General features: G+C 41.2%; 2 long non-coding RNA genes across 2 annotated transcripts in view; one reads left to right on the top strand and one right to left on the bottom strand.

Annotated features, from left to right (window-relative positions):
• The window catches only part of LOC147324793 (uncharacterized), a 134,075-nt gene that overhangs the window by 82,193 nt on the left and 36,306 nt on the right, over positions 1–15,576 (bottom strand). The gene's annotated exons all lie outside the window — the stretch shown is intronic.
• On the top strand, positions 11,663–14,085 carry LOC147324796 (uncharacterized). Its single transcript, XR_015130551.1, has 3 exons — positions 11,663–12,957; positions 13,316–13,541; positions 13,877–14,085. It is a non-coding gene; the product is annotated as an uncharacterized LOC147324796 (long non-coding RNA).

Below are 15,576 nucleotides of genomic sequence, written 5' to 3'. Positions count from 1 at the left end.
ATTTCCGAGCTTGAGTCTCATCACACCTGCGACCTTTGGGAGAGATTGGACATTGTGTTTTTTAGTGACAGCAGATTACTGCTTTTTGCGAGTGATTGAAACTCTACGTGCCGCCATGACCACCCCGTTTCCCTGAACGGAAAAAGCTTCGCAATTTAACATCACAAAGGTCTTTAGATTCTACACACTGAAGAATGCTTCAATATGATGAAATCCCTTGGAGGAGTTCGTCAAAGTATGAGGCCTGAAAAGGGGGGAAAATGTCATCAAAATTACACATTAATTTTAAAATGGCTGACTTCCTGTTGGATTTGGGATATTGCTCCAAGAGACTTTTTTGTACATCTTGATATCTTACACAAGCTTACCAAGTGTCAGACTCATAGATGAAACACAGAGCAGGGGCTGATGTTTTGAAATATTGTAGGGGGCGCTGTGGAGCCATTTTGCGCTATTCAAGGAAAATGGTTACATAACAACAATGCCTTCATCCATTTGGAGGTGTGTGAAAAATTTCAAGCCTCTATAAACTTTCCAAGCCCCTCAAAAGCCACTTCATCTTTCATGATGAACCGCGTTGCCACCAGGGTGCGCCGTACAGTTTAAAGTCACAATTTTTGCACTGAAGCATCACGAGGGACTGATGGTGATATTCACCGCTTTTGAGGTGGCCACGATCAACCTGTGAAAATCAGTACAACAAAGTTAAAGCCATGACATTTCCTGTTGCCACTAGGTGGCGCTGTCCGTATTTCCGACAATGGGCACGTCAATCTGTTCAGGGCGGGTCTGACATCATGCCTGTAAAGTCTGGTACTGATCAGACTGGATTTCATTGAGTTATACTAATTTGTTTCTTCATGGCGTGACATCAAAGTTCGCCATGCTGCTGGGGTCACACCCTTTTGCGAAAACTCACAGTTTTCACTGTAACCCAAGACCAACTCCTTAAGGCTTTCCTGGAGAAATTTGAGGCTGCAGATGTCACCCATCACTATACTGTACCCCAAAGTGTAAAACATGACATTTCCTGTTCCCACTAGGTGGCGCTGTCCTTGATGTCAAATATGGCAGTTGAAATATGTTCAGGGGTGGAGCCTTATCATATGTGTTCACTTTGGTCAAGGTCAGAAGATGTATGACAAAATGAGAGGCAATAAGATTTTCATGGCGAGTCATCGAAATTCGCCATGGCGCCACGGCCTCATAGTATTGTGAAAACTCAAAAGCTCCGCAATTTAACATGGCACAAGGGTGTAGTTGACACTGTCCAAATTTGAAGTTTATAGGACCAAATCCCAAGGAGGAGTTCGTTAAAGTTCGAGGCATGGAAATGGCAAAATTAGAGCCAAAATGTCACCTTCTCTTCCAAATGGCGGACTTCCTGTTGGGTTTGCGTCAATGGGCCCACAGACTTTTTTGTTCGTCTTGGAATGATACACATGTGTGCCAAATTTCATACATGTAGCTCAAACCATGTGGTCGTAGGGCTGCATTTAACAAGGCATAGGTGGCGCTCTAGAGCCATTTCCCAGTGCTCATAAGTAAAACCATTAAAATACAAAATTTTTCACCAGACCTGGCATGTGTGCAAAATTTCATGAGTTTTTGAGCATGTTTAGGCCCTCAAAAAGGCCCTTGTTTGGGGTGAATAATAATAATAATAATAATAATAATAATAATAATAATAATAATAATAATAATAATAAGAAACGGAGCAGATACAATAGGGCCTTCGCACTCTCAGTGCTCGGGCCCTAATAATAATAATAATAATAATTAAAGCTGCAAGCAGCGTTATGAGGGCCCTCGCACCCCCGGCACGTCGAGCCACTGCCAACACCTCAAACCGGCACGTCCGATGTGATGTCACATTGATGGATTTCATGCGTTTAATCACCAGCTAACATTTCATCTTATTCAACCAGGATTATAGTCATGCCACTAGGTGGCGCTCTAACCATTATTGACAAATAGCATAACAAACATTTCCAAGCTCGAGTCTCATCACACCTGCGACCTTTGGGAGAGATTGGACATTGTGTTTTTTAGTGACAGCAGATTACTGCTTTTTGCGAGTGATTGAAACTCTACGTGCCGCCATGACCACCCCGTTTCCCTGAACGTAAAAAGCTTCGCAATTTAACATCACAAAGGTCTTTAGATTCCACAAGCTGCAGATCGGTCCAATCTGATGAAATCCCTTGGAGGAGTTCGTCAAAGTACGGTGCCTGAAAAGATGGGAAAATGTTGCCAAAATTACACATTAATTTTAAAATGGCTGACTTCCTGTTGGATTTGGGATATTGCTCTAAGAGACTTTTTTGTACTTCTTGATATCTCCTATAAGCTTACCAGGTTTCAGACTCATACATAAAACACAGAGCAGGGGCTGTGGTTTTGAATGTTTGTAGGGGGCGCTGTGGAGCCATTTCGCACTATTCAATGAAAATGATCACATGCCAACAAAGCCTTCATCCATTTGGAGGTGTGTGCCAAATTTCAAGCCTCTATAAACTTGCCAAGACCCTCAAAAGCCACTTCATCTTTCATGTTGAACAGCGTTGCCACCAGGGTGCGCCGTTCAGTTTAAAGTCACAATGTTTGCACTGAAGCATCACGAGGGACTGATGGTGATATTCACCGCTTTTGAGGTGGCCACGATGAACCTGTGAAAATCAGTACAACAAAATTAAAGCCATGACATTTCCTGTTGCCACTAGGTGGCGCTGTCCGTATTTCCGACAATGGGCACATCAATCTGTTCAGGGCGGGTCTGACATCATGCGTGTAAAGTCTGGTACTGATCAGACTGGATTTCATTGAGTTATACTAATTTGTTTCTTCATGGCGTGACATCAAAGTTCGCCATGCTGCTGGGGTCACACCCTTTCGCGAAAACTCACAGTTTTCACTGTAACCCAAGACCAACTCCTTAAGGCTTTCCTGGAGAAATTTGAGGCTGCAGATGTCACCCATCACTATACTGTACCCCAAAGTGTAAAACATGACATTTCCTGTTCCCACTAGGTGGCGCTGTCCTTGATGTCAAATATGGCAGTTGAAATATGTTCAGGGGTGGAGCCTTATCATATGTGTTCACTTTGGTCAAGGTCAGAAAATGTATGACAAAATGAGAGGCAATAAGATTTTGATGGCGAGTCATCGAAATTCGCCATGGCGCCACGGCCTCATAGTATTGTGAAAACTCAAAAGCTCCGCAATTTAACATGGCACAAGGGTGTAGTTGACACTGTCCAAATTTGAAGGTTATGAAATGAAACCCCAAGGAGGAGTTCGCAAAAGTTCGAGGCATGGAAATGGCAAAATTAGAGCCAAAATGTCACCTTCTCTTCCAAATGGCGGACTTCCTGTTGGGTTTGTGTCAATGGGCCCACAGACTTTTTTGTTCGTCTTGGCATGATACACATGTGTGCCAAATTTCATACATGTAGCTCAAACGATGTGGTCGTAGGGCTGCATTTAACAAGGCATAGGTGGCGCTGTAGAGCCATTTCCCAGTGCTCATATGTAAAACCATTAAAATACAAAATTTTTCACCAGACCTGGCATGTGTGCAAAATTTCATGAGTTTTTGAGCATGTTTAGGCCCTCAAAAAGGCCCTTGTTTGGGGTGAATAATAATAATAATAATAATAATAATAATAATAATAATAATAATAATAATAATAAGAAACGGAGCAGATACAATAGGGCCTTCGCACTCTCGGTGCTCGGGCCCTAATAATAATAATAATAATAATAAGAAACGGAGCAGATACAATAGGGCCTTCGCACTCTCGGTGCTCGGGCCCTAATTAAAGCTGCAAGCAGCGTTATGAGGGCCCTCGCACCCCCGGCACGTCGAGCCACTGCCAACACCTCAAACCGGCACGTCCGATGTGATGTCACATTGATGGATTTCATGCTTTTAATCACCAGGTAACATTTCATCTTATTCAACCAGGATTATAGTCATGCCACTAGGTGGCGCTCTAACCATTATTGACAAATAGCATAACAAACATTTCCAAGCTCGAGTCTCATCACACCTGCGACCTTTGGGAGAGATTGGACATTGTGTTTTTTAGTGACAGCAGATTACTGCTTTTTGCGAGTGATTGAAACTCTACGTGCCGCCATGACCACCCCGTTTCCCTGAACGGAAAAAGCTTCGCAATTTAACATCACAAAGGTCTTTAGATTCTACACACTGAAGAATGCTTCAATATGATGAAATCCCTTGGAGGAGTTCGTCAAAGTATGAGGCCTGAAAAGGGGGGAAAATGTCATCAAAATTACACATTAATTTTAAAATGGCTGACTTCCTGTTGGATTTGGGATATTGCTCCAAGAGACTTTTTTGTACATCTTGATATCTTACACAAGCTTACCAATTGTCAGACTCATAGATGAAACACAGAGCAGGGGCTGATGTTTTGAAATATTGTAGGGGGCGCTGTGGAGCCATTTCGCGCTATTCAATGAAAATCATCACATGCCAACAAAGCGTTCATCCATTTGGAGGTGTGTGCCAAATTTCAAGCCTCTATAAACTTTCCAAGCCCCTCAAAAGCCACTTCATCTTTCATGGTGAACCGCGTTACCACCAGGGTGCGCCGTTCAGTTTAAAGTCACAATTTTTGCACTGAAGCATCACGAGGGACTGATGTTGATATTCACCGCTTTTGAGGTGGCCACGATGAACCTGTGAAAATCAGTACAACAAAATTAAAGCCATGACATTTCCTGTTGCCACTAGGTGGCGCTGTCCGTATTTCTGACAATGGGCACATCAATCTGTTCAGGGCGGGTCTGACATCATGCCTGTAAAGTCTGGTACTGATCAGACTGGATTTCATTGAGTTATACTAATTTGTTTCTTCATGGCGTGACATCAAAGTTCGCCATGCTGCTGGGGTCACACCCTTTCGTGAAAAGTCACAGTTTTCACTGTAACCCAAGACCAACTCCTTAAGGCTTTCCTGGAGAAATTTGAGGCTGCAGATGTCACCCATCACAATACTGTACCCCAAAGTGTAAAACATGACATTTCCTGTTCCCACTAGGTGGCGCTGTACCTGGTGTCAAATATGGCAGTTGAAATATGTTCAGGGGTGGAGCCTTATCATATTTGTTCACTTTGGTCAAGGTCAGAAAATGTATGACAAAATAAGAGGCAATAAGATTTTCATGGCGAGTCATCGAAATTCGCCATGGCGCCACGGCCTCATAGTATTGTGAAAACTCAAAAGCTCCGCAATTTAACATGGCACAAGGGTGTAGTTGACACTGACCAAATATGAAGGTTATGAAATCAAACCCCAAGGAGGAGTTCGCAAAAGTTCGAGGCATGGAAATGGCAAAATTAGAGCCAAAATGTCACCTTCTCTTCCAAATGGCGGACTTCCTGTTGGGTTTGCGTCAATGGGCCCACAGACTTTTTTGTTCGTCTTGGCATGATACATATGTGTGCCAAATTTCATACATGTAGCTCAAACGATGTGGTCGTAGGGCTGCATTTAACAAGGCATAGGTGGCGCTCTAGAGCCATTTCCCAGTGCTCATATGTAAAACCATTAAAATACAAAATTTTTCACCAGACCTGGCATGTGTGCAAAATTTCATGAGTTTTTGAGCATGTTTAGGCCCTCAAAAAGGCCCTTGTTTCGCCTGAATAATAATAATAATAATAATTAAAGCTGCAAGCAGCGTTATGAGGGCCCTCGCACCCCCGGCACGTCGAGCCACTGCCAACACCTCAAACCGGCACGTCCAATGTGATGTCACATTGATGGATTTCATGCTTTTAATCACCAGCTAACATTTCATCTTATTCAACCAGGATTATAGTCATGCCACTAGGTGGCGCTCTAACCATTATTGACAAATAGCATAACAAACATTTCCAAGCTCGAGTCTCATCACACCTGCGACCTTTGGGAGAGATTGGACATTGTGTTTTTTAGTGACAGCAGATTACTGCTTTTTGCGAGTGATTGAAACTCTACGTGCCGCCATGACCACCCCGTTTCCCTGAACGGAAAAAGCTTCGCAATTTAACATCACAAAGGTCTTTAGATTCTACACACTGAAGAATGCTTCAATATGATGAAATCCCTTGGAGGAGTTCGTCAAAGTATGAGGCCTGAAAAGGGGGGAAAATGTCATCAAAATTACACATTAATTTTAAAATGGCTGACTTCCTGTTGGATTTGGGATATTGCTCCAAGAGACTTTTTTGTACATCTTGATATCTTACACAAGCTTACCAAGTGTCAGACTCATAGATGAAACACAGAGCAGGGGCTGATGTTTTGAAATATTGTAGGGGGCGCTGTGGAGCCATTTTGCGCTATTCAAGGAAAATGGTTACATAACAACAATGCCTTCATGCATTTGGAGGTGTGTGCCAAATTTCAAGCCTCTATAAACTTTCCAAGCCCCTCAAAAGCCACTTCATCTTTCATGATGAACCGCGTTGCCACCAGGGTGCGCCGTTCAGTTTAAAGTCACAATTTTTGCACTGAAGCATCACGAGGGACTGATGGTGATATTCACCGCTTTTGAGGTGGCCACGATCAACCTGTGAAAATCAGTACAACAAAGTTAAAGCCATGACATTTCCTGTTGCCACTAGGTGGCGCTGTCCGTATTTCCGACAATGGGCACATCAATCTGTTCAGGACGGGTCTGACATCATGCCTGTAAAGTCTGGTACTGATCAGACTGGATTTCATTGAGTTATACTAATTTGTTTCTTCATGGCGTGACATCAAAGTTCGCCATGCTGCTGGGGTCACACCCTTTTGCGAAAAGTCACAGTTTTCACTGTAACCCAAGACCAACTCCTTAAGGCTTTCCTGGAGAAATTTGAGGCTGCAGGTGTCACCCATCACTATACTGTACCCCAAAGTGTAAAACATGACATTTCCTGTTCCCACTAGGTGGCGCTGTCCCTGGTGTCAAATATGGCAGTTGAAATATGTTCAGGGGTGGAGCCTTATCATATGTGTTCACTTTGGTCAAGGTCAGAAAATGTATGACAAAATGAGAGGCAATAAGATTTTCATGGCGAGTCATCGAAATTCGCCATGGCGCCACGGCCTCATAGTATTGTGAAAACTCAAAAGCTCCGCAATTTAACATGGCACAAGGGTGTAGTTGGCACTGTCCAAATTTGAAGGTTATGAAATCAAACCCCAAGGAGGAGTTCGCAAAAGTTCGAGGCATGGAAACGGCAAAATTAGAGCCAAAATGTCACCTTCTCTTCCAAATGGCGGACTTCCTGTTGGGTTTGCGTCAATGGGCCCACTGACTTTTTTGTTCGTCTTGGCATGATACACATGTGTGCCAAATTTCATACATGTAGCACAAACGATGTGGTCGTAGGGCTGCATTTTACAAGGCATAGGTGGCGCTGTAGAGCCATTTCCCAGTGCTCATATGTAAAACCATTAAAATACAAAATTTTTCACCAGACCTGGCATGTGTGCAAAATTTCATGAGTTTTTGAGCATGTTTAGGCCCTCAAAAAGGCCCTTGTTTGGGGTGAATAATAATAATAATAATAATAATTAAAGCTGCAAGCAGCGTTATGAGGGCCCTCGCACCCCCGGCACGTCGAGCCACTGCCAACACCTCAAACCGGCACGTCCGATGTGATGTCACATTGATGGATTTCATGCTTTTAATCACCAGCTAACATTTCATCTTATTCAACCAGGATTATAGTCATGCCACTAGGTGGCGCTCTAACCATTATTGACAAATAGCATAACAAACATTTCCAAGCTCGAGTCTCATCACACCTGCGACCTTTGGGAGAGATTGGACATTGTGTTTTTTAGTGACAGCAGATTACTGCTTTTTGCGAGTGATTGAAACTCTACGTGCCGCCATGACCACCCCGTTTCCCTGAAAGGAAAAAGCTTCGCAATTTAACATCACAAAGGTCTTTAGATTCTACACACTGAAGAATGCTTCAATATGATGAAATCCCTTGGAGGAGTTCGTCAAAGTATGAGGCCTGAAAAGGGGGGAAAATGTCATCAAAATTACACATTAATTTTAAAATGGCTGACTTCCTGTTGGATTTGGGATATTGCTCCAAGAGACTTTTTTGTACACCTTGATATCTTACACAAGCTTACCAAGTGTCAGACTCATAGATGAAACACAGAGCAGGGGCTGATGTTTTGAAATATTGTAGGGGGCGCTGTGGAGCCATTTTGCGCTATTCAAGGAAAATGGTTACATAACAACAAAGCCTTCATCCATTTGGAGGTGTGTGCCAAATTTCAAGCCTCTATAAACTTTCCAAGCCCCTCAAAAGCCACTTCATCTTTCATGATGAACTGCGTTGCCACCAGGGTGCGCCGTTCAGTTTAAAGTCACAATTTTTGCACTGAAGCATCACGAGGGACTGATGGTGATATTCACCGCTTTTGAGGTGGCCACGATCAACCTGTGAAAATCAGTACAACAAAGTTAAAGCCATGACATTTCCTGTTGCCACTAGGTGGCGCTGTCCGTATTTCCGACAATGGGCATATCAATTTGTTCAGGGCGGGTCTGACATCATGCCTGTAAAGTCTGGTACTGATCAGACTGGATTTCATTGAGTTATACTAATTTGTTTCTTCATGGCGTGACATCAAAGTTCGCCATGCTGCTGGGGTCACACCCTTTCGTGAAAAGTCACAGTTTTCACTGTAACCCAAGACCAACTCCTTAAGGCTTTCCTGGAGAAATTTGAGGCTGCAGATGTCACCCATCACAATACTGTACCCCAAAGTGTAAAACATGACATTTCCTGTTCCCACTAGGTGGCGCTGTCCCTGGTGTCAAATATGGCAGTTGAAATATGTTCAGGGGTGGAGCCTTATCATATGTGTTCACTTTGGTCAAGGTCAGAACATGTATGACAAAATGAGAGGCAATAAGATTTTCATGGCGAGTCATCGAAATTCGCCATGGCGCCACGGCCTCACCGTATTGTGAAAACTCAAAAGCTCCGCAATTTAACATGGCACAAGGGTGTAGTTGACACTGACCAAATATGAAGGTTATGAAATCAAACCCCAAGGAGGAGTTCGCAAAAGTTCGAGGCATGGAAATGGCAAAATTAGAGCCAAAATGTCACCTTCTCTTCCAAATGGCGGACTTCCTGTTGGGTTTGCGTCAATGGGCCCACTGACTTTTTTGTTCGTCTTGGCATGATACACATGTGTGCCAAATTTCATACATGTAGCTCAAACGATGTGGTCGTAGGGCTGCATTTAACAAGGCATAGGTGGCGCTCTAGAGCCATTTCCCAGTGCTCATATGTAAAACCATTAAAATACAAAATTTTTCACGAGACCTGGCATGTGTGCAAAATTTCATGAGTTTTTGAGCATGTTTAGGCCCTCAAAAAGGCCCTTGTTTCGCCTGAATAATAATAATAATAATAATAATAAGAAACGGAGCAGATACAATAGGGCCTTCGCACTGTCAGTGCTCGGGCCCTAATTAAAGCTGCAAGCAGCGTTATGAGGGCCCTCGCACCCCCGGCACGTCGAGCCACTGCCAACACCTCAAACCGGAACGTCCGATGTGATGTCACATTGATGGATTTCATGCTTTTAATCACCAGCTAACATTTCATTTTATTCAACCAGGATTATAGTCATGCCACTAGGTGGCGCTCTAACCATTATTGACAAATAGCATAACAAACATTTCCGAGCTTGAGTCTCATCACACCTGCGACCTTTGGGAGAGATTGGACATTGTGTTTTTTAGTGACAGCAGATTACTGCTTTTTGCGAGTGATTGAAACTCTACGTGCCGCCATGACCACCCCGTTTCCCTGAACGGAAAAAGCTTCGCAATTTAACATCACAAAGGTCTTTAGATTCTACACACTGAAGAATGCTTCAATATGATGAAATCCCTTGGAGGAGTTCGTCAAAGTATGAGGCCTGAAAAGGGGGGAAAATGTCATCAAAATTACACATTAATTTTAAAATGGCTGACTTCCTGTTGGATTTGGGATATTGCTCCAAGAGACTTTTTTGTACATCTTGATATCTTACACAAGCTTACCAAGTGTCAGACTCATAGATGAAACACAGAGCAGGGGCTGATGTTTTGAAATATTGTAGGGGGCGCTGTGGAGCCATTTTGCGCTATTCAAGGAAAATGGTTACATAACAACAATGCCTTCATCCATTTGGAGGTGTGTGAAAAATTTCAAGCCTCTATAAACTTTCCAAGCCCCTCAAAAGCCACTTCATCTTTCATGATGAACCGCGTTGCCACCAGGGTGCGCCGTACAGTTTAAAGTCACAATTTTTGCACTGAAGCATCACGAGGGACTGATGGTGATATTCACCGCTTTTGAGGTGGCCACGATCAACCTGTGAAAATCAGTACAACAAAGTTAAAGCCATGACATTTCCTGTTGCCACTAGGTGGCGCTGTCCGTATTTCCGACAATGGGCACGTCAATCTGTTCAGGGCGGGTCTGACATCATGCCTGTAAAGTCTGGTACTGATCAGACTGGATTTCATTGAGTTATACTAATTTGTTTCTTCATGGCGTGACATCAAAGTTCGCCATGCTGCTGGGGTCACACCCTTTTGCGAAAACTCACAGTTTTCACTGTAACCCAAGACCAACTCCTTAAGGCTTTCCTGGAGAAATTTGAGGCTGCAGATGTCACCCATCACTATACTGTACCCCAAAGTGTAAAACATGACATTTCCTGTTCCCACTAGGTGGCGCTGTCCTTGATGTCAAATATGGCAGTTGAAATATGTTCAGGGGTGGAGCCTTATCATATGTGTTCACTTTGGTCAAGGTCAGAAGATGTATGACAAAATGAGAGGCAATAAGATTTTCATGGCGAGTCATCGAAATTCGCCATGGCGCCACGGCCTCATAGTATTGTGAAAACTCAAAAGCTCCGCAATTTAACATGGCACAAGGGTGTAGTTGACACTGTCCAAATTTGAAGGTTATGAAATGAAACCCCAAGGAGGAGTTCGCAAAAGTTCGAGGCATGGAAATGGCAAAATTAGAGCCAAAATGTCACCTTCTCTTCCAAATGGCGGACTTCCTGTTGGGTTTGCGTCAATGGGCCCACAGACTTTTTTGTTCGTCTTGGCATGATACACATGTGTGCCAAATTTCATACATGTAGCTCAAACGATGTGGTCGTAGGGCTGCATTTAACAAGGCATAGGTGGCGCTGTAGAGCCATTTCGCAGTGCTCATATGTAAAACCATTAAAATACAAAATTTTTCACCAGACCTGGCATGTGTGCAAAGTTTCATGAGTTTTTGAGCATGTTTAGGCCCTCAAAAAGGCCCTTGTTTTGCCTGAATAATAATAATAATAATTAAAGCTGCAAGCAGCGTTATGAGGTCCCTCGCACCCCATCGCGTCGAGCTACGCCCAACACCTACAACCAGCACCTCCGATCTCATGTCACATTGATGGAATTCATGCATTCAACCACCAGCTAACATTTCATCTCATTCAATCATGATTATAGTCGTTCCACTAGGTGGCACTCTAACCATTACTGACAAATGGCATAACAAACATTTCCGAGCTCGAGTCTCATCACGCCTGCGACCTTTGGGACATATTGGACATTTTGATTTTGAGTGACAGCAGATTACTGCTTTTTGGCGAGTGATTGAAACTCCACGTGCCACCATGACAACCCCGTTTCCCTGAACGGGGGGGGCAAGTGACACTGTTGAAAAGGTTAGACTGAGACAAAAGATCATTTGAAGTTTTTTGAATGTCCCTCATGATTTCAATAAATACCTGTGCCACTGGTTTGTAAGCCACTTTGCTTTTAGCAAACGAGAAGAGGAGAGCTTTGGATTTTAACATTCTGAGGATTCGAGGACATTATTTTAGACCACTATAACAAACATCACAAGATATTATTTTTGAAAAACCCTGCCCTTGTGCAATTCTTGGTAAGTTTTATTTGTTGTAAATTGAATTTTATTTTTGGTGTAAAACCACATTTTAAATTTCAGTAACAGAATTTACTTTGTATTTAAGTTATTTTTTTATTGTTTGTGGGAGGGGTACCGGTGAAAAGTCTTTGGTTTGGTTTTCTGTTTTAGTGAATTTGGGCCATTAAGCCATTTTGTGGTCTTTTTTGAAAGACTGAAATCTGTGAAAGCTAGGCCGGGTAATTAGCCACTGATTTCTTATTACAAGTAAAGCACAACATGAATATAATGAAATACATGAAGTGTGGAACATTTTTGGCTGGTTTATGTGTGTTTAGCAGATTTTAAGCAGTTTAGTAACTGCTATTTCAATCATGCTTGTTTCTGCTGTCTTTGGTAGTTTTAGAAATGGTTTATATGACCATTTAGCTAAAATTATAAGGCTTCTGTGGATACTACGTGATATTTGCATGGAGGTTTTTGCATAACTCTTGAGCCACAGTACTGGTGGCTATAGAGCGTAAGAGGATAATTGTAATTTTTCACATAGCTGTGATTTGTTGTGCGTTCAATCCTTTTCTTTAAGCAAATTTGAGCAGCAGACAGCAAGAGTTGGTGAGCATTATCTTAATGTCATACATTGACTAATTTACACCTTCATTCTGGATGTGTAAAGCGCTTTGGGGTCCTTAGGGACTAGTAAAGCGATATAGAAATACAGGCCATTTACCATTTATATATATGTTTTGTGTTTTTTGAATGAATGTAATTGCATTACTGATCATTATTGTGAACTAACTACATGTTTATGTGTAAGTAAAGTCTCTTTGATGCTCTCATGTTTGTATATTGTTTGAATGTTGTGTAAAATGTAACTAATTAACCTCATACTTTATCATAAATAGAGAATGGCATATGCTTCCCCAACGAAGTTTGCTGGGATTAATGATCCTGAAGTTGAATCATTGCGTCAAGAATTTCAACTATCAACTGTAAGTAACAAATATTTCTTAAATTTTATTTATAGTGTAGAAAAATTTGTTTTTACGCTACATTACCTGTTACAGAGCTGGGCAGGATGCTGTGTTTAGTGTTTCTTGTGTTTGTTTGTTTGTTTGTTTGCTCTTTCATATAAGTCACTGTTAACCCTTGTGCCATACTGGGGCCTTTTTGGGTCCCCAGGGTGATCAACGTAAGTTTTTTAAAGGATGGCACAAGGTTAAGCTGAGACTTTTATACAGCTGTTGTTGTGATCTGGCACTACAAACATTACATTGTAGCGGCAGCATAGATTGAAGCGAATAACTGTTTTCTAATTTTGTTATGATCCAAAATATTTTGTAATTTCAGTATGCCTGCTTGGACCCAGGGGTCAGCAGAGAGGATCTATATACAAGGTGCTTGCAACTTCATGCCAAGGCAATGGACCTCTTGGTTCGGCAGGTGCGGCTCAGGCGTGCAGCCGAAAGAAAGATTTCTGTTTTAAAAGAACAGCTGGATGCTGAAAAAGAAATGCTGAATAACACTGCCCAGGAGCTGGATGCATTGCAAGCTTCGATTACATTCGCACGTGATGGTAAGTCTTAATGTATTGTTTGGATGGTATAAACAGTGAATGTTGGCTTCAGTGTCTTATTTTAAGAAATGGGACTTAGAAAAAATACTCTATGAATTACTATTGAACGACTGTCTACATACAAATAAACATGAATGCGAATTATTTATTTTAGTTTATGATAAATCATTTGGAGAAAATATTAAATCCATGATTAGTATCATGTTTTGTTTTCTTCATTTGTGATTTTATAAGGATTAGATATATGCAAATGTCTGTTTTACCCATGTATATTTGTTAAAGTTGTTTATAAATACTAACTGTCAAAAAATATTATTTGTTTTTGTTTTGTTCAGATGTGACAGAGGCCACCACTCAGACAGACGAAGACTTGTGACAGATGTTTTATAATAATGCTAAGTTTTCTTAGATTAATATATTTTTTCACATTTGACCCAAAGTGGCATGTTTTAGGTCACTTTGGGTAATTTTTAATTCAGAAATAGGTGTGGTGAGACAGTTAGTGGTAAAGACTATCAATGGCTGTCTTTTGTTTTCATGTGTGAAGGGGAAGCGGGGGGGGGGCAAACTTGAGGTCACACTGTTGAATGAATAAGTTGTAAGGCTGTGAAACCAAGGTGAGACTGAGTCTCACCTTGGTTTCTTTTGGCAAGGCCATCTTTTGGCAAGGCCAAGGGTGTGGACAACAGCTATGGAAATTAGTGTACTGCTGAATAAAGATTTTAACTACTCAATTCTTTTACAATTGCTTTATAAATACTGTGAATACTCAACTGTGAAAAATATTGTTTTGGTTTGTTTTGTACATATGTGACAGAGGACTCCAGTCAGACAGACAAAGAGTTGTGACAGATGTGTAAATATTTTATAATAAATGTTCCTGTTTTAAATTTTGGTTTTCTTTGACTGTTTATTCATCCTTATGGTATATGTGTTATTAGTTTAAATTCTACAACTCTACAAGTTTAAAAAAAAGAGATGTATGAAGACTAAGAGGAGGATGAAACTTTTTCACATTAAATGTTTAATAATAACAAGTATTGTGAATAGGAAATAAGTTTCTAACATAATTGTTTATGAATCAAGATTTATAAAACACTAGTGGTGTCACTGGTGTCATTTTGGCTTTAAAATAAAAAAAAGCGAACTTATGTTTTATGAACAATTTGATGTTTTGATAATAACTAATAACTCCTTTCAATGTCACTGATAGTTTTAAAGACATTACTATTAAAATGTATAAATTACACTTGAAAGCTGTACACTAGTTGATTGTCAGTGTTTGTAAGTTTTTCAAGCTTTCTCTTTCTTGAAAGCTACTTCATTTTCCATGTCGAATGGCTATGTTGCAACACAACAGAGAGGAGAAGCTGAAATATATTTTTTCATATTTATGTATTCTTCTCATTCTCTAGTTGTTCTATTAAGATTCCTGTATTTTGTTGATATAAACCTAAACACTATGCTATTGCACTGCCAATGTATTAAACAGAAGCTCAATATGAACAGTAAGGAACAAGACTTGCCGTTAATCCTTAGAGCTATGGAAGATTTGTGTAGATAACTCGTGCTGGTTTTTCACCAGAATGAACTATTCTTCTTTGTTTGTCATTGACATCAATGAAGATGCTAAATAACAGTCTTTTGCTACCAAATTGATTTAACCTTCGTTGTGTCTATTCGTTGTGGGCCTTTCAATGATCTAGCAGTTTGGCAGATTCAGCCTGATTAACTGACAGAAAAACACAGAGACCACACGATAAAATCCACTGCCAATTATTCCAACAGTCTTTCACCATTCTCTGATACTGTACTTCTGAAGGAACTTTGGCTTATGCTGCTTTTTCATTTGACTGTTTTGGTTTTACGATATTTCTGCTAATTTCTTATGATTTGACAGCATCAGGTACTTGCTAAGCTTTCTTACTTTTATATGCTGTCACCCACTGGGACTGTGACCTAAAGTGACCCAAAAGTTTTAGGTCACTTTGGGTAATTGTTAATTCAGAATTAGGTGTGGTGAGACAGTTGGTGG

The sequence above is a fragment of the Aulonocara sp. 'chitande type north' Nkhata Bay genome, linkage group LG7, assembly GCF_057382095.1.
Source record: "Aulonocara sp. 'chitande type north' Nkhata Bay isolate Kocher_YH1m ecotype deep benthic linkage group LG7, A_spYH_male_GT1.1, whole genome shotgun sequence".
NCBI lineage: Eukaryota > Metazoa > Chordata > Actinopteri > Cichliformes > Cichlidae > Aulonocara > Aulonocara sp. 'chitande type north' Nkhata Bay.
This window is presented reverse-complemented; position numbering and strand designations above follow the sequence as displayed.